This window comes from Dipodomys merriami, unplaced genomic scaffold (genome assembly GCF_024711535.1).
Source record: "Dipodomys merriami isolate MVZ:Mamm:240054 unplaced genomic scaffold, mDipMer1.0.p SCAF_77, whole genome shotgun sequence".
NCBI lineage: Eukaryota > Metazoa > Chordata > Mammalia > Rodentia > Heteromyidae > Dipodomys > Dipodomys merriami.
The window spans coordinates 6671468-6691491 of NW_027206368.1; positions in this window are offsets into that span (position 1 = coordinate 6671468).

Genomic DNA, 20024 nt, shown 5'->3' on the forward strand with positions numbered 1-20024 from the left:
ATGCTTGAGTTAAAACTCACAAGGAGAGATACTTTTGTGCTATTCCCAGCATTGTGTAAGTCTTCAGCATGATGTCTCTCACCCTGTGGTCACTCAGTAAATATCCATTGAATGAAGGCCTACTGATTCCCTCACACACTTATTTGACAAGTATCTTGCTGCACATGGTCAAAGCTCTTTCCCACTACTTTCTCAAGATTCTCCTCCACAGCCCTTCTCACCCTTGCCTCATGGTCTCCTCACCTGTGTTTCCATATCCTTTGCCTGAAGCCTTTTGTGCCTCAATCTCACACATGGAGATGGAATGCACACACCAGCTCCCCTGCTCCTCCTCTGGGAAGCCTTTCCATCCCACATTGGCTCCTCCCTCTTCAGTTCTTCCAAGTCTTTCCTCCAGCCCTGATCCAGTCCTGCTGGCTAGAAGCCTTCATAATGGTCTGTGTGATATTCTGGCTAAGCGGTGGTAGCCTCATTCTCTGGGCCAACTTTTGGTCCTGTCTCCTTCACCTGCTGAGCCAAATGAACTGCAGCTGTTCCATAAAGGTGTTCTAGCATGCCTGTGCATCAGACCATCCATTGAAAAGTCAAAGGTAGACCTTAGTTTTGGACAGAAAACTCATCTTGCCCCTTAAGACAAGGCTGGCATGGAATCATAAAATGACTTGCCTCCTGCTTGGCATACTGCCCCTCTCCCCAATCTCCACAATGCAACCCAACACTGAAATCACAGCGGCAATGAGGCACACTCTCTACTGCACTAGGAATACAAGACACTAGCCTCATAAGCCAAACCCACAGATGTGAATTGAAGTCCACTCCCTCACTCTGAGCCTCAGCTGCACTTATTGGGGCAGCAAGGCCTTGTCTCCTGGAAGTCTCTACATCACTAAGAGGAGATCATTTCTGACACATCTAGCTCTGCATTGAGAGCTGAACTTGAAGGAAGAAAAGAGCACATTTTCCTTCCTAATTCCCTCTCGACGTGCACATCAGGTTGGGTTTGAAGGAGGCTGATTTCCAGAGGAATTCCTGAGCAGCCATCTGCTTGTGTGCTTCTGAGACATCTTGCTAAAGATAGAAGGAAGCTGCTATTCAATCATGCTGTTTCACTAGGAAATGGGGGTGCACATGTCCTTGAGTGTGCACATGTTCTGATATTCTAAGGGTGTTGATAGTTGATACACTTACACTATACATGTCCTCTCCCTGTCCATTCTGCACAGCAGACTAACACCACCTAACTTCCACACCCATTTTTAATGTGTCACTGACAAAGCTGTGTGTCAGTGACAGATAAGTACACAAATCCCTTTCATAACAACAGAGACACCAACCTGTGCCACAAGAGATGAGCAAAGTCAAGTGCATTGCCTGATGCTGGAGGCTCTGTAATCCTAACTATCCTAGAAGCTGATACCTGGATTGCAGTTACAGCCAGTCTGAGAAGACTCCATCTTCAATTAACTAGAAAAATACAGACATGGAGGTGTGACTCAAGTGAAGATCACCAGGCATGAACATGCAAATTGAAAGAAAGAAAAAGAAAGACTGAGACAGAGAAATGGACAGAGTTAGAGACAGATTTAAGAACAGGAAGAAAAAGTGAGGTAAGAAAAGAGGAAGATGAGGGGAAGGAAAAGTAGACTAAGAGACAGTATGAGGTAGAGGAAGAGGAGGAATGAGAGATGGTAGAGAGGGGAAAAGGTGGGGAAAGATGAAAGAGAAAATTGAGGGAAAAGGAAACAGAAAGAGAATTAAGGAAAAAAGCACTGAGATAAAGCCTTGGTACCAGCACACACTCACAAACACATACACACAACCAAGAAACAAAAGGAAAAAAATATAAGGCATGGAAACATCATGGAATTTAACATTACTTCCCTCCCCACGTACCCTCTTCACTGAACACTGGACCATGAGTAGTTCAGGATTCCTCAGCTCCCTTCATGACCTTCCGCCTCTCAGTTCTCCTCCAGCATCAATGTTAACCCTGTCATTCACCAGGTGCCTATCCTTTACCCTCTTTAGGCCTCACTGCTTCTATCATCAGAATCCCACCACATTCTTTGAGGAGCTCCCCAAATAATCCTGAAATGCACTTGTCCACCAGGAGACCCAGCCCTCCTCTTGCTACAAATATCATCAGTCAGCTCTGCAGGCTCAGCATCCTGACCCCAGTGTCCACAGAGCAAAATCCAGCTGTGCCCAAGTCCTTCCCATCACACACTTGTCACCCAAGACAGCATCAGCCCTCAGCACTTCCTCTGTGTGAAAATCTAATGGCCCTGGATGAACCAACACAAATAACCCAGTGGTGGAGGGTCACATCCTATCTTACTGAATCGCCACTCATGTCCAGAAGTAGTCATCCCAGGCAGGGTCCATCCTCAGACCAAGTCCACAGAGGCCTGTACCATCCACAGGCACCACTATACCTCCATATTCTCTTAGGTCTCCTGCTCATTCAGAGGTTTCTCCAGCTCTCACTGAAAGGAAGAGGAAATATTTTAATTAATATACTTTGTGATTCCAAAAATAGGCTGTACATGTTCACAGTGGTCTCATATGTAAAACTCAGCACTCACAACACTCTGTTTACTTGAGGAGAAAAATTGGGCTAACAGAGGAAGTTGCAATAATGACTTCAGGGTGTATGCATTAGGGTCTTTCAAATATATGTTTTATCTTTTACCACTGTGAGCCAATAAGTGTGAAATCAGGTCCTCCTGGATGATGGATGTTGGGATACTGATGAGTGGAGGATTATAGCGAAAACAAACACAGAAGAAACTGCATTGAAATGGAGGAAAGTGGGGCAGAAAACCACTGACATGGTACATGGAGACAGGTCCCTCTTCTTTCCCAATGAAGACTTGCACTTATGCTCCAACCTAACCAGTATAACGAGTGTGCTCAAGAAAAGTTCGACCCAGTCATCTAGAGCCCACAGTAGGAGAAGCAGAGTCCAGGATGCCTCCTGACCCTCAGATCTATGGGCTTCAGCTCAAATGTAAAAAAAAAAACAAATAAGTATATAAACAGACAAGAAACATACATGGAAGGTAAGGTGATTACCTGCTGTAGCATTTGGAACAAAAACACCTTAAAAGACAAAGGTAAAAGGTTGTCGGATGAAGTCACCATGTGATCAAGCTGCAACCCCTACCACCTCTGAAGGTAAAGATACCTTCAGGCTACTTTTCCACTTGTCTTTCAGCCTGGGAAGGCCAGCTCAGTGTCAGATTTACTTTGACCAGAAACTCGGCTGCAGAATCCTGTAGCACCAGGCACTTGGCCTGAGTGTGTTACACGGAGACTATGCCAGGTATGCTGGGCTCACAGCACTAGTCATGCCTCCTGAAATGAATGAACTAGTGTGTAAGGGACTGATAAATAGTCACAAGAATCAAGTCTCTGTGAGAGCTTGGTGGACTCTACTACTACTCTTCCATGAGGCCTAGCGGACCATTGCCAAGGACACTGGGCACATGGGAGGATGCTGCTACTGCTACCTTGGAAACCATGTGGTAACCATGAGGACATCGACCAGAGACAGGGAGAGAGAGACAGACAGACAGACACAGAGACAGGGGGACAGAGAGACAGAAAGACACAGACAGAGAGACAGACAGATAGAGACAGAGCAATAGAGAGAGAATGGGCTGATCAGGCAAGTTTGAATCTCTTGGCAAGTATAAATTTAACAGTCATAACAAAATTTCATGAAACCAAAAAACAAATTTGGAGCTAATCCCCAAATAATGTACCTATTAAATCTGATTTTTTAAAAGATGGTTTTACTGTAGAGCAAGCCTGCCTTGAACTCAAGACCCTTCTGCATTATCCTTCTAAATGCTGGGATTAAAGGTTTGCACTACCAGTCCATCATAAAAAGATCATCTCCCATCCTGAGCCTATCCAGGTGTACATCAAGGGTTGCACCTCTTAGAACATGCTTTTGTGACAGGAAATTCCAAAGGATTCATAGCTCTGGGTCAGATGCTACTACAACTCAGGAAATTACTAAGGTCTTAGGAGCTCCGATTGAGCACCCAGGGTCAATGACCAAGTAGTAGAACAAAAGATTGTACTACCACCCCTGTTACTCCGGAAAGCATGAGTGTTTTTGGATTTCTATGTCAGGAACCATGGAAAAATGCCAAATACATTATTTTACAACATCACAGGCAATCACAGGAGATTGTTTACAAACAGAATAAATGACTCAGTAAGTCATCCTATCAAGGGTAATGGGTTTCTTGGTAGTTACAAATATGGAAAAGAAAAAAAAATCCTGGAAGAATATTTGGGGTGAGATTGCAATTGGAGGTGTCAGTGTGAACTCATGATTTTGAGTATATATAGATGGATATATATACATAGATTGGTGTACCAATAAGAAGTTGAGAAACTCAGGAGTTAAGAGCTTGAACACTGAAGTTTGAGACTAGTCCAGGCAGGAAAGTTTATTAGACTTCCCCTCCAAACCAACCAGCAAAAAGCAGGGCTTAAAGGGTGGCTCAATTACTAGGAAACAAGCGAAGCAAGCAAGAGGCTCTGAGTTTACATTTCTGTACTACTAAAAGAAATTAATATAAATTTAAATGTGTGTATGTGTAAATATACATGTATGTAGTTGTATATATCAATGCACATCCACATACATGCATACATGTATTTTGTATATTAATTTTATATATTTTCCAGTTGTCTTCTCCAAAAGGGCCTAGGAACAATAATATCTCAAAAGAAAAGATGTTGGTTTCTAAATGCCAACCAGCCACAGCTCCTGGGATAATAGTTTATTCAAAGGCCAGAGCATGGAAGGTACTAAATAAACATCAATCTTGAGTATTAGTGAAGAACAAAAGAACTTATGAGGGCTTAGGGGTAGAGTGCTTGCCTAGCATCCATGAAGCCCTGGGTTCTTCAATGCCACATAAAGAGGAAAAGCTGGAAGTGGCACTGTGGCTCAAGAGGTAAAGGGCTAGCCTTAAGCAAAAGAAGCTCAAGGATAGTGCCCCCAGGCCCTGAGTTCAAGCCCCAGGATTGGCAAAAAAAATTAAATTAAATTAAATTAAAGCACTAATAAAAGTCTTTTAGAAGGAGCTCCCACTGGCCAAGTCTGGAACCATTTGCACATCAAAACCATGACAGGAGTGGAATTACAACCCAATGCATTCAACAGGAATCCCTTAGCCAGTTCAGATATGAATAAATATGTAAATGCATAAGTAAACTGTCAGTGGTGTGAGTAATGGTATATTTCCACAGCCTTATGTGTTTTCCCACACATCACTCAGTCACAAAGGGAAAGGAGAATTTTTACAGTAGAGAAACAGGCAAATTTGGCTATCTTCAAGTGATCAAAATTACCGACTTCAGGGGCTGGGAAGGTGGCTCAGTGGTAGAGCGCTTGCCTTGCATGCTCAAGGCCCTGGGTTCGATTCCTCAGCACCACATAAGAAAAAGCCAGAAGTGGCACTGTGGCTCAAGTGGTAGAGTGCTAGCCTTAAGCTGAAGAGCTGAGGGACAGCACCCAGGCCCAGAGTTCAGGCTCCACGACTGGACCCCCCCCCCAAAAAAAATTACCTACTTCACTGCTGGGACAAACTGATGTCCCCAGCCACCTGGTGGGATGCAGTGGGAGGCACACAGTGTCACTTCACGACAGCCTTCCAACCATGCAAGACCCAAGTCAACTCATGATAAATCTTCAGACAAGACTAAGAAAAACAATCGATAAAATAGAAGTGGCATATAATTTTGAAAACAGTCAAGAAAATCTTGAAAAATTTTCAAGATTGAAGAAGACGGCAGAGCCAGGACCAGTGAAGGCCATCTTGACTTCTGGACAGGATCTTTTCACTATCAAAACTATATCATGAGCCAGGCATTGGTGGTTCACGCCGGGAATCCTAGCTACTCAGAAAGCAGAGATCTGAGGATCATGGTTCAAAGCCAGCACAGGCAGGAATGTCCATGAGAATCTTATCTTTAATAAACTACCAGAGAACCAGAAGTGGTACCATGGCTCAAGTGGAGAGCCCTCGCCTTGAGGAAAAAGAGTTCAGGGACAGAGTCTAGGGTATACAACTGACAAGTAAACAAACAAACAAACAAAACCCCATAATTTGAGCTGGGCTACTCAGGAGACTGAGATCTGAGGATCATAGTTCAAAGACAGCCTGGACAGGAAAGTCCTTACCACTCAATAAACAGCCAGTATCACACTCATCTCCAAACTAGGCAAAGATCCAACAAAAAAAGAGAACTACAAAATAATCTCTTTGATGACCACATATACAAAGCTACTCAATAAAATTTAAGTCAAGTTTGTAGAGACCATAAACCTTATAGACCATGATAATGACAATGCGCCTCATGAAGGTTAAAAAGTGTTTGTGACTTTAAGTATCTCTATCCCACAATACTGTGAATTTTATGAAATGTATGTAATCACTTAATCTCAATTAAAAAATTAAAAACTTGAAAAAAAAGGTGTTAAAATGTTTCACAAATAATGACCTCATGGGCTGGGAAAGTGGCTCAGTGGTAGAGCGCTTGCCCTGCATGCTCGAGGCCCTGGGTTCGACTCCTCAGCACCACATAAGCAGAAAGAAAAAAGCTGGAAGTGGCACTGTGGCTCAAGTGGTAGAGCACTAGCCTTGAGCTGAAGAGATGAGGGACAGCGTCGAGGCCCAGAGTTCAGGCCCCACGAGCGGACCAAAAAGTAATTTAAAAAATTAAAAAAAAAAAAGAAATGAACTCATTACCTTACTCATGTAACTCTAACTCCTCTGTATAGCCTCTTTACAATAAAAGTTAAAAAAAAATAAGTGAAGGGACAGAGTTCACACTTTGAGTTCAAACCACAACACTGACTAACACACACACAGAAAATCCTGGTGCAGGAAAACAGCATAGATATGGTAGAATAGAAGTAGTGATGGGCTAGGAATGTGGCTTAGTGGTAGAGTGCTTGCCTAGCCTGCATAAAGCTCTGGATTCAACTCTTCAGTACCACATCAACAGTAAAAGCTGGAAGTGGCACTGTGGCTCAAGAGGTAGAGTGCTAGCCTTAAGCAAAAGAAGCTCAGTGACATTGCTCAAGCCATGAGTTCAAACCCCAGGAAGAAGAAGAAGAAGGAGGAGGAGGAGGAGGAGGAGGAGGAGGAGGAGGAGGAGGAGGAGGAGGAGGAGGAGGACGAGGACGAGGACGAGGAGGACGAGGAGGACGAGGAGGACGAGGAGGACGAGGAGGACGAGGACGAGGAGGACGAGGACGAGGAGGAGGAGGGTGGTAATAAAACTCGTTCCCCCACCCTGCCCCCTCTCACTGAGTAGGTTGAAACCAACTAGTTTTTCATGGCATTGGCAGACTTGTATATTCAGAATAAAGTGAGACTTCTGATGGAATGCCTGGAAAGGAAAATACCACCTCTAAGAAATTTTCAGGGATGTTTCCAGTGGCAGTTTAGGCTGTGATCAGATTCTAGAAAAATTGCGCTTAAAACTCAAACTTTCTATCACCAATAGAATAATGTTTTCATTCATTCAGTACAGTGTTTAGGATAACTACAAATTGCTAGAAATTTTCTCAAGAAATACCAAAGCCACTTAGGGTCAAAGCTTTTACATTCTAGCAAATAGCTACAAGAAAGGGGATGCTAGTGAATGGGAATGCTAGCTAGTGCTTTGGAAAATTGAGAGAGGACCTAATAATTAGATTTAGGTGACTTTGAAGAAAGGTACAAAAAAGAAGAGGAGAATGTTGCATGAGAGAAAGAGGAATGTGGAATGTTGAATGGAAGTGTGATGGAAAAGCACTCCTGTGTTGCAGTTCATGTGCAGGAGGTCAGGATTGAACCAAAAGTTCACCTCTGGCTGGGTTCTGGTGGCCCACATCTGAAATCTTAGCGACTCAGGAGGATGAGCTCTGAGGACCTGGTTCAAAGCCAGCCCTGGCAGGAAAGTGAGACATCTCTAATTAACCATCAGAAAACCAAGTGGAACTGTGGCTCTAAGTAGTGGAGTTCTAGCCTTTTGTGAACAAACAGTCTTAGAGAGATTCATGAACAGGAAGAGAGAAAGAGAGGTAATGGAAAGGAGAGAGGAGAGGAAGATGAGAAGGGGAAGTAGAGGAGGAGATGGTATAGGTTAGAAGAGGAGGGAAGAGAGATGATGGGGGGAAAGGAGGAAAAAGGGGAGAGAGTGAAGTGAAAGAAACAGAAACAGAATAAGAAAAATTACACAGACGTCAAGCCCCAGCTCTAGCATGTACTCACATACACACACACAAACAAAGAAAAAGGGAAAATAGTGAAATCAAGAGTACTTCTCTTAACATCACATTAAGAGAAGTACTCTTGATTTCACGAACCCTTAAATATGTATTTTAATGTTTTCGTTTCTTTCATGCATGTGTTTCTAACGCATTTATAAGATTATTTCTTTGTTGCTTTGTATGTCCCTCCCCCACAGTGTAACCCCCGCTTTCACTATATTTGATGTCAGTATTACATGTGGAGGAGATGGGGACAAACAAGTCGTTTAAGGATTCAGGTGGACCTGTTGCAACAATGAGAAGTACAAAATGTCATGTCAAAACCAGCTTTACAATGTCGGTGTGGGGGGGGGAGGGGGGTATAATTGGGTGGGGGGAGGGGGGTAAAATTGGGTGGGGGGAGGGGGGAGGCAGGGAAGGGAAGTGAAGGGTAAACAAAGGAGGAGGCTGCAATGCTTGGTAAGAAATGTATGCATTATCCTGCCCATGTAATTGTCGCCCCCCTGTACAGTATGTTCTCAAATAAAATAAAATACAATTAAAAAATATATATATATATAAAAAAAAAAGAGTACTTCTCTTCCACCGATCCTCTTCACTGAACACTGGTCCACATGGAATTTAAGATTCTTCAGCTCTCTTCATAACCTGGATCTCATCATTTCTCCTTTATTATTGCTGTCTACCCTATCATTCACCATGTACCCATCTTTGTCCTCTTGTGGCCTTCATTGCTTCGTTCACTAGAATCCCATCCATTCTTTGAGGGAATCACTGCTACTCAAATTTCCCTGAGCTGGATCAATGACAGCCCAGCCTTCCTCATGCTGAAAATCGCATCAGTCTGCTCTACAGTCTCAGCCTGCTATTCCCAGTGTACACATAGCAAAGGCCAGGTCTGCCCAATTCCTCCCCCTCATATGCTTTTCACCTAAAGGCAGCATCAGTCTCCACATAGCCTATCTGGGCAAAGCTAATGTCCTGCCTAAACCAACACAAATATCGCAGTGGTGAAGGCTCATATCTAATCTTCCTGAATTTCTGTTCATGTGGGAATACAGTTAGCCCAGGCAGGATGTGTCTACAGGCAGAGTCCATCCAGGCCCCGTCCATCCACAGGTACCACTATATCTCCATGCCTTCTCAGGTCTCCTTTTCCTTCATATATTTCACCATGTTTAGCTGAAACAAAGGGGTTATATTTTAACGTATACACTTTGTGATTCCAAAAATGCACTCTTGGTGTTCAGAATGATTGACTATTGAACATCATCTCCCCCAGCACAGTGGTTCACCCAGCATAAAAATTAGGGTATACTCTTCCATGAGGCCAATAGTCTTTCCCTTGGAACTGCCAAGGGAAAGCACCATACCCAAAGCCTGGTGCTCTGGGGAAAGGGTGTCAGCTGGCGGCCACTCTGGGGACTCATTGTGTCTCTACCAAGATAAGCTAACACTCAGTGCTGATCCACTTGTACAGTGCACATGTCCCTCCCTCCCTGTCAATTTGTCTACCAGCCCACCATCCCCTTTCTCCCACAACCATTTCTTAGGTCTCACTCACACAGCTGTGCCTCACATAAGCACACAAATCCCTTTCATAACAACACAGAAAACAAGGTATGCTACAGCAGACTAACAAAGTCAAATGCACTGCCTGATGCTGGAGGAGCTGCCTGTCATCCTAACTATCCCAGGAGCCTGTCTGGGAACACTCCATCTTCACTTAACTAGAAAAATGCAGGCCGGGAGCTATCATGTAATGGTAGTGTAATAAACAGCATGGCCAAAGGCATCCTCCTCCCCCCCACATGCTGAGCTCATTGTTCCCCTGGGCCTAGCTGTAGGGGGGGTCAAGAAGGGATGGAACAGTGGGCTTCGTGGGGGCAGGGCAATTAGTGGAGGTTGAAACTTTTATAGCTGTTGGAGTGGGGGAGGGGCCCAGCCTATATATAGGCTGTCTGTTCTGAGGAGTAGGGGCTGGGGAGAGACAGACAGCAAGAGGCTCCATCCAGAGCAGAGCAGAGCAGAGCAGAGCAGAGCAGAGCAGGGACACCCTGTGAAGAGCTCTGAGGCCTGAGGATAGGCCACTGGAGAGGCAAGCAGAGGAGGAAGGAAGCAAAAGGAAAAGCCTTCCCCTTTGGAGGTTTGCAGACTATTTGGAGGTTTGCAAGTCTGGAGGTGTAACTCAAGTGATAGTAAACAAGACATGACCATGCCAGCTGAAAAGGAGAAAGCGTGAAAGAGGGAGGAAAAACCAGAGAGAGTCAGAGTCAAATTCATGAGCAGGAAGTGAAGGAGAGAGAATGGAAGTGTGCATGAAAGGAACAAGAAGTGGGATAGGGGAAATAGAATAGTAGAAGTTATGGGGAGAAAGAAAAGGGAAGAAGATGGTAGAGGAGGGAATGTGGGAAAAGGGAAGATAGGAAGGAGAAAAAAAGGAAACAATAAGAAAACAGCACTGAGGTCCAGCGTCCAAGTACCAGCATAAGCATACACACAAAAAGAAAAAGGGGAAAAAAGCATGGAGGAATCATGGAAATCAAAAGTACTTCCTTACACCTACCCTCTTCACTGACCACTGGTCCATGTGGAATTCAGTATTCCTCAGCTCCTTTCATAACCTAGCTCCTGTCATTTCTCATTTAGGTTTAGTGTGCATCCTGTCATTTACCAGGTACTCATCTTTGTCCTCTTGTGGCCCTCAGTGCTTCTCTTACCAGAATCCCATCTCATTCTGCACCCCAAATAGCCCTGACCTGGACTCCTCATCCACCAGGAGGCCCAAGCCCAGCTCTAGCTGCAAATCTCAAGTCTTCTCTTCAGGCTCAGCCTCCTGATCCCAGTGCACACATAGCAAAGGCCTAACTCCTCCATTACACACTTGTCACCAAAGGCAGCATCAGCCTCAGCAACTGCCTCTGTGTGCAGATCTAATGTCCCTGGCTGAATCAACACTAATAGCCCAGGGGTGGAGGATCACATCCAATCTTACCCACTTCTGCTCATGTACAGATGCACTCATTCCAGGCAGGGTCCATCCAATATCTTCATGCTTTCTTAGGCTTCTTGCTCCTTCACAGATTTCTCCACCTCTAGCTGAGAGGAAGGAAAAGTATTTTAATTCATACATTTATGTGATTCAAATTTGGTGGGGGGGGAGGATTGGGAATGAGGGTGGGGGGAGGATGGAAGGGATGGGTAGGGGAAACAAAGGAGGAGGCTACAATGCTTGATAAGAAATGTACTCATCTTGCCCATGTAATTGTAAACCCTCTGTACAGTATTTTCCCAATAAAAATTTTAAAAATAAATAAATAAAAAGAAAAAAATGAGCTCTGGATGTTCAGAATTCTGCTCACCAGCACTCTGATACCCTAAGAACAAAAACAGGGCTCTGCTATTCTTCCATGAGGCTTAGAGCCTTCTCATGGGAACTGAAGGGGAGAGGAAGAACAATGCCCAAATTCTGGGTGTTAGCTGGGGGACTCTGGGAACTCACAGAATCTCTACCCAGATATGACATCACTCAGTGTTCAAACCCTTCAATTTTGCACCTACTTCTCAACCTGTGCATTTGGCATAGCAGCCTACCACACCTGTCCTTCCCCCAACCATTTTCAAGGTGTTCCTCACACACCTGTCCTTCAGATAACTACACATCAGAGGAGCCATCCTGTGCTACACCAGTTTAACAAGATCAAAAGCATTGCTGATGGTGGTTGATCATGCCTGTAATCCTAACTCTTCCAGAAGCTAACACCCCGAAGATCACAGTTAAAGCCAACCTGGGCAGACTTCATCTTCAATTAACTAGAAAAATCCTGGCTTGGAGGTGTGACTCAAGTGGTACAGCACCGGTTATGAACATTCAAACTCAAAGAGAAGATCTAGAGAGGCAGGAAAGAAAAAAGACAGATTTATGAGGACAGAGGAAGGGAGAAGGGAAGAGAAGAAGAAGAGAAGAAGAAAGAGAATAGGAAAAGAGGAAGAAGAGGAAGAGATGAATAGTCTGGAGGGAAGTTACCTGGAAAAGGGGAGAGAGGAAATGGGGAGAAAGAAGAGAGAGAAAAGGAGACACAGAGAAAATCACCCAGTTCAAGTGCCAGTACCAGCACACACTCACAAATACATACCCACAACAAAAAGAAAGGAACGGAAAGGACTGAGAAAATAAGGAAAATAACACTATTTCCCTTCCCATCCACCCTCTTCACTGGAGACTGGTCCATGTGGAATTCAGGAGTCCTTAGCTTCATCTTCTCAGCTGTCTTTCAGCATCAGTGTCAACCTTGCCTATCAGGAAGGTGCCCATCCTTTGCCCTCTTTTGTTCTGCATTGCTTCTTCTCAATGGAATACATTCTCAACCTGTTAGCTGTGCTCTATTCCCCAAATAATCCTGAACTGGATCATTGATCCAACAGAAGTCACAGCCCACCTTCTGCTGCAAATCTCATCAGCTGCTTTGCAGGCTCAGCCTCCTGACCCTTGTGCACACATAGCAAAATCAGGTGTGCCGAAATCCTCCCTATTACATGCTTGTCAGCTGAGGCAGCATCAGACAAAATCACTTGCTATGTGGAAATCTAATGCCGCTGGAGAAGCGAACACAAATAACCCAGTGATGGATCATATCCAAACATACTGAATTTCTGCTCATGTCCCAATACAGTCATATCAAGCAGGGCCTATCCATAGGCAAAGTCCATCCAGGCCCCGTCCATCCACAGGCACCAATATATCTCCATGCTCTCTCATGTATCTTGCTGCTCCTTCCTAGGATTCTCCACCTGGTGCTGAAAGGAAGGGTAATGTTTTAATTCATAAAGTTTGTGGATCTAAAACTGGGCTCTGGATGTTCAGAAGGTTCTAATACTTTAGACTCAGGTCTCCCAGTAATCTTTCTTCCCTAGGGGAACAAAATGTACTTGCTATTTCTCATGAGGCCTAGAGACTTCAACAGAGAAAAGCCAAGAGAAAGGAAGCACTGTGCTGAAGCATGGTGCCCTGGAGAAGGGGTGACACCTGGGGGCCTCTGAGGGGACTCCCAGAATCTCTATCAAGATATCCCAATTCTCAGTGCAGACACTCTTGAACAGTATACATGCCTTGCCTCTCTATTGATTGTACACACTATCCCACAGCCCCCTTCAACATCCATTTGTAACTTGTCCCTCACACAGCTGTCCCCCAGACAAGTACACAAATCCCTTTTTCCACATTAGAAAAGCCAACCTGTGTCTCACCAGATGAACAAGGTCAAAAGTACTGCCATATATGTATGGTTCTAGACGGAAATCCTAACTATTCCAGAACTTCACACCCAGAACAGAGTACTTAAAGCCAGCAAAAACACAGCATAGAAATGTAGGCTTGGCATCTAATCTTTAATAATGGAGCTAAAAAGATAGAATTGAAGAAAGACATCCTCTTCAGTAAATGGTGCTGGCAAAATTGGTTAACTACTTGTAGAAAACTAAAGCTAGATCCTTATATATCATGCTGCACAGAATCAACTCCAAATGCATCAAAGACCTCAGAGTCAAAGCAGACACTCTGAAAACATTACAGGATAGAATAGGAGAAACCGTAGGTCTCCTTGGCACGGGTCCAATTTTTTTTAATAGAGACCCAGAAACTCAACAAATCAAAGAAAGGTTGGACAAATGGGAGTGCATGAAATTGCAGAGCTTCTGCATGGCAAAGGACATAGCTAGCAAGATCAATAGAAAGCCCACGGATTGGGAGAAGGTCTTCATACAACGGACAAGGGTCACATAACTAAAATATACCTGGAACTCAAAAAATTAAATCCCCCAACAACAAATCTTCAAAGAAACAACTGCCCAACAATTAAGTCGGCTAATGACTTAAAGAGAAACTTCTCTGAAGAGGAAAGAAGTATGGCCAATAGACACATGACCAATAGACACATGACCAATAGACACACCTCCCTAGCCATAAATGAAATGCAAATCAAAACAACATTGAGATACCACCTCACCACAGTTAGGATGGCTAAAATCAAGAACTCTAATAACAACAGATGCTGGAGTGGAACTTTACTGCATTGTTTTTGGGAGTGTAAACTTGTCCAACCACTTTGGATAGTAGTATGGAGGTTCCTCAAAAGACTCCACATAGACCTCTCCTATAACCCAGCATTCCCACTTTTGGGCATTTACCCAAATGCTCACAAACAATACCACACTAAAGCTACTAGCAAAACTATGTTTACTGTAGCATTATTTACCATAGCTAAGATATGGAACCAACCCAGATGCCCCTCAGCAGATGAATGAATCAAGAAAATGTGGTATATATACACAATGGAATTCTATGCCTCCATCAGAAAGAATGACATTGCCCCATTTGTTAGGATATGGTAAGACTTGGAAAAGATTATATTAAGTGAAGTAAGCCAGGCCCAAAGAAACATAGGTCCCATGGTTTCCTTTATTTGCAATAACTAGTATATATCTGAGTCAAGCAGAAACAGTCAGATAAGTTGATGTAATGGGGAAATGAACCCTAAGGTATGTATTCAAATGTTTTTTTTTTCTTTCATGGGATTGTTTCTAAAACATAAGATTATTTCTTTGTTGCTTTGTATGTCCCTCCCCAACAGTATAATCCCTGCTTTCACTGTATTTGATGTTGGTATAATTTGTGGAGGGGAAGGGAAAAAACAAATCTTTTAAATAGGGAATACAGGTGGACTTATTGCAACAATGCGATGTACAAGTCGTTATGTTGAAAACAAACTTTACAACTTTGGCAGAGTAGGGGTGAGGGGAGAGGAGGACTGGAGGAGGGAGGATTGACTGGGGGGGGCGGGGGAAGGATGGGAAGGGATGTGAGGGGAGACAAAGGAGGAGACTACAATACTTGATAAGAAATGTACTCATTATCTTGCCCATGTAATTTTAACCCCTCTGTACGGTATTTTCACACACAAAAAAAGAAATGCAGGCTTGGAGGTTGGAATCAAGTGGTAGAGCACCTGTGATGTACATGCAAACTGAAAGAGAAAGAGAGGAGAGATAGAGACAGAGACAGAGGCAGAGAGACAGATTCATTCAAATATCTGCTCATGTGTAGACACAGTCATCCCAGGCCTGGTCCATCCACAGATATCACTATATATCCATGCTTTTTCAGGTCTCTTGTTTTTTAACATGTTTATACACCTCTACCTGAAAGGAAAGAAAATTAGCTTAATTCATACACTTTTCCAGTGTAACCAGGGACTCTGTTTGCTCAGAATGTTCTCAAATTTGAAACTCAGCTCCCTCAGCACTCTGATTCCCATTAGAGAAATTTGGACTCCCAGGGCAGTTGCAATTGTAAGTAACCTGTGTAGGAAATCGGGTCTTTAAAATTTACTATTTTTTTTTTTACTGTGAGTAAATAAGTCTGAAATAAGGGACTTTTGGATGATGGCATAATGTTAGAATGGTGATTAGGTGTAGACAGAACACACAAGAAACTGCATTAAAATGGAGGAAAGTTGGGGCAGAAACTACTCTCATGGTCCATGGAGACAGTTCTCTCTATTTTCCCAATGAAGATGTGCCCCTGAGTTTCGACACAGCCAGAGTAAATAGTGTTCTCAGGAGTTTTACACAGTCACCTAGAGACTGCCAAAGGAGAAACGAGTCCAGGATGCCACCTTCCCCTAAGATCCCCCTGAAGCCCAAGGGCCTCACTTTAAACCTAAGTAAACAAACTAGGTAAGTAAGTAGGAAAATATGCAACATATCTGGAAGGTGAGATGATGACCTACTGCAGCATTTGGGACACAAACACCTTAGTGTTCAGAAACAAATGGGAAAAGTTGTTTAATAAAGTGACATTACTTGAAAGTAAGGGATTGAGGTGTATTCACCAAGCTCAGAAGGTACAGACAGCTTGAGGCCACATTTCAGCCTACTTTTCAAAATTTAAAAGTCAGCTCCTTGTCAGCTGTCCTTTCACTAGAAAGAATGCTAGCTGGAGAACCCCCTAGCTATGCTAGGACTATGCCTGGCTATGCTGGATTGAGACCTTTGCTGAGGATACTGGGCACACAGCAGTGTGAACTTCCTGTATGACTCCCTCCCCTCCTGCAGCTCTTCAATTCCACACCTCTCTGATTTTCCACACCCTAGTGCTGTGGCAGAGTGCTGCACATCTTTCTCTGGAACAGCTTTGTTCTTAAGCTGTGGACATTAGTTTTTGGGCTTCACACAGTACCAGAGTTTGTGAAAAATGGCGACTATCCTGTGAGCCACACTCTTCCAGCCCCATCACTTATTCCATCTGGAGGCTATGGATTCCCCCTTTTCATCCCTCCTTCCCAACCTCTGGCCAGCACTAGTCCATGGTCAACATTATTCTCTACATATCTGAGCGATCCTGGGCCATTTGTCTCGATAACTTTACTTAATCTTTGCTTCCATTTGTCACGAAATGATAGCTTTCCAATCACTGTTATGCTTGGAAAATTCTCCTTTGTGTGTGTGTGTGTGTGTGTGTGTGTGTATGTGTGTGTGAGTATGTATGTGTGTGTGCATGTATATATGTGTGTGAAAGAGAGAGACCATTACCAATTTCTCCATTGATAGACATTTAGACTGAATCTATACCTGAGCTGCTATAAATAATCTAGAAATAGACATATTATAATTGTACTTGAGTTCATGTATTTATTTAGAGACCTTCAAACTGTTTGCCATAATGCTTGTATCAATTTACAATCTGTCTGACAGGAGTTCTCTCTTCATCCTGGCCAGCATGTGTTATCTTTCTATCATTTTGATTTTTAAAAAGTTTTCCAGCATGGCTATAGACACTGGACATTTTTTCATATATTTTTGCCTATTTGCATTTCTTCTTTTTGGAAATTTCTATTCAGATCATTTACCCCTGTCTCTTTTTTTTTTTTTGCCAGTCCTGGGTCTTGAACTTGGCCTTGGCACTGTCTCTGAGCTTCTTTTGCTTGAGGCACTCTAGCACTTGAGCCACAGCTCCATTTCTGGCTTTTCTATGTATGTGGAACTGAGGAAGCAAAAGCAGAGCTTTGTGCATGCTAGGTGAGCACTCTACCACTAACGCACATTCTGAGTCCTGTACAATTACTTATAGAATATAAAAACCTAATTAGGAAAGATTCTATCTTCCTTCAAGAGCCATTAAGAGTTCCATCCTGCATCATAATAGTTAGTAATGACTTATTAAAAATAACACCTTGTGTGTGTCATGTCCTGTGTACGATTACTACTTGCTTATAAAAAGCATCAATATTAAGATAGTCATCTTCTATTTCCAGAAGAGAACCATTTCTCTCTGCCTAGATGACACCACTGCAGCCTAGGCCCCTGCCCCTGTCCCTAGCTGGTCTTCCCATTCCCCCTTCCCTGTCCCTCCCAAAATCATCCTTGTAAACACAACCCACAGCATACTATTCTCTGTCTGTTTATGAGTGTGGGTGGGTGCAAGCACAGGCCAATACGTGGGCTTGAAGTCCATGTTCAAGGTGAGTGTTCTACACCTTAAGCCACAGCTCCACTTCCAAGTTTTCTGGGGTCATGCACTTTCCTACACAGGATAGATTTTAATAATGACCTGGCAGCAGCCAGCCATAGAATACTTTTTTTATTTGCATGCATGTTGTTTTTACTATAGCACCATTCACAATAATATAGGGTATCATTCAAGTGTCAATCACTGGACCAATAAAAAGACAGTACATACATATTGTAGTACATTATTCAGCCTAAAAAAATAAACAATAAATTTTCCTGGCTCTGGTGGCTGCTGCCTGTCATCCTAACTATACATGAGATAGGAGGATTGAAGTCAAAGCCAGCCCAGGCAGGAAAGTCCATGAGACTCTTACTTCAAATATCCATCAGAAAACCAGGAATGGAGCTGTGCCTCAAAGAGGTAAAGTGTTAGCCTTGAGCTAAATGCTCAGGGACCACTTACTGGCCCTAATTCAAGCACCAAAAAGGAACCAGAAAAAAGAAACCAACACTCAGACACTATGGATGGAACTGGAGGACACTCAGTTTCATGAAGTAATACAGGCAGAGGAACACCAATATCAAACATACCCTTTCATATAGGAAGAAATGTGGCTTTAGAATAGACAGGAGAACTACAGGACATTGTTGAAGCATGATGGGTCACCCCTCTGCCCACAGCCTCGTTTGGTGAAGGAGGCTTCTCTGATCCTGTCTCTCTCCACTGAGCCCAGGCTTCCTTGCTGCAGCCACACTGGCATTTGTACTGTACCAGCTGGGGGCCACTGCTATTCCAACTGCCTGGAATGCTTTTCCCAACACCCAGCTGCTCAATCCCCTATCCTTCCCCAAAACCCCCTTGCCAAACAGGTCTCCTCTGATACTTAAAAATAAAACCTTGTGCACATGTGTACACAACACACATCTGCAAACACACAAAAACATAGAGTATTTCGAACACTCATCCTGAATTTTTCTGCCTTAATCTTCATTTTCATATATACTATGTGGTATTTTTGTAAAGTTTGGGTATTCTCATTCTCCATGCTTGAGTGTAAACTCACAAAGAGAGGTATTTTTATGCTGTTCCCAGCATTCTGTCAGTCTTCAGCATGATGTGACTGATCCTGTGGGCACTCAGTAAATGTCCATTGAATGAAAGCCTACCTATTCCCTCACACACTTATTCAACAAGTATACTGCCATACATGGTCAAAGCTCTTTCCCACTGTTTTCCCATGACTCCTCTCCAGAGCCCCTGTCACCCTTGCTTCGTGGTCTCCCCACCTGTGTTTCCAAGCCCTTTGCCTGAAGTTTCTGCCCCTCAATCTTACATATGGAGATGGTGTACACACACCAAATAACCTGTTCCTCCTCTGGGAAGCCTTTCCATACCACCTCAACTCCTCACTCGAGTTCTTCCAAGTCTCTCTGCAAGCCATGAACCCGTCCTAGATAATGGTCTGTGTGACATTGTAGCTAACCTGTGGAATCCTCATCCTTAGGCCAACTTTTCGTCTTCTCTCCAAGTGCTGAGCCAAATGCACTCCATCTGTTCCACAAAGGTTTAGGAGTGTTCTAGCATGCACATGCATTATACTGTCAATTGAAAAGTCAAAGTAAGACCTGAGTTTTAGAGAGTGAGCTCATCTGGCCCCTTAAGACAAGACTGGCATGAAATCATAAAATGACTTGCCTCCTGCTTGGCACAAGGCCCTGGCCACAGCCTCAAGGGTCCACAATGCCCCTCTCCCACATCTCCTTAATGCAACCCAATACTGAAATCCTACCCAGTGCAGCAGTGATTAGGCACCCTCTCTACTGCTCTGGGACTACTAGAAACTAGCCTCAAGACAAACCCACTGACATGAACTGAAGTCTACTCCCTCATTTCAGGACGCCTGAGACAAAGAAAAAGAACTTAGAAACCATGGAAATTCACAGTTCTTCCCTCCCGACCCACCCACTTCACTGAACAATGATCCATGTGGAATTCAGGTGTCCCTAGTTTCCTCCTCTCAGCTCTCCTTCAGCATTAGGGTCAGCCCTGTCTATCAGCAAGGTGCCCATTTCTTGTATACTTTTGGCTCTCAGTGCTTCTGTCACAAAAATCCTATCTTATTCTCTGGGAAGAGCTCTGTTTCCTAAATAACCCAGAGGTATACCCTGTTTCACTGGGAGCCTCAGTCTTCTCCTGCTGCAAATCTCATCAGTCTGCCCTACATGCTCA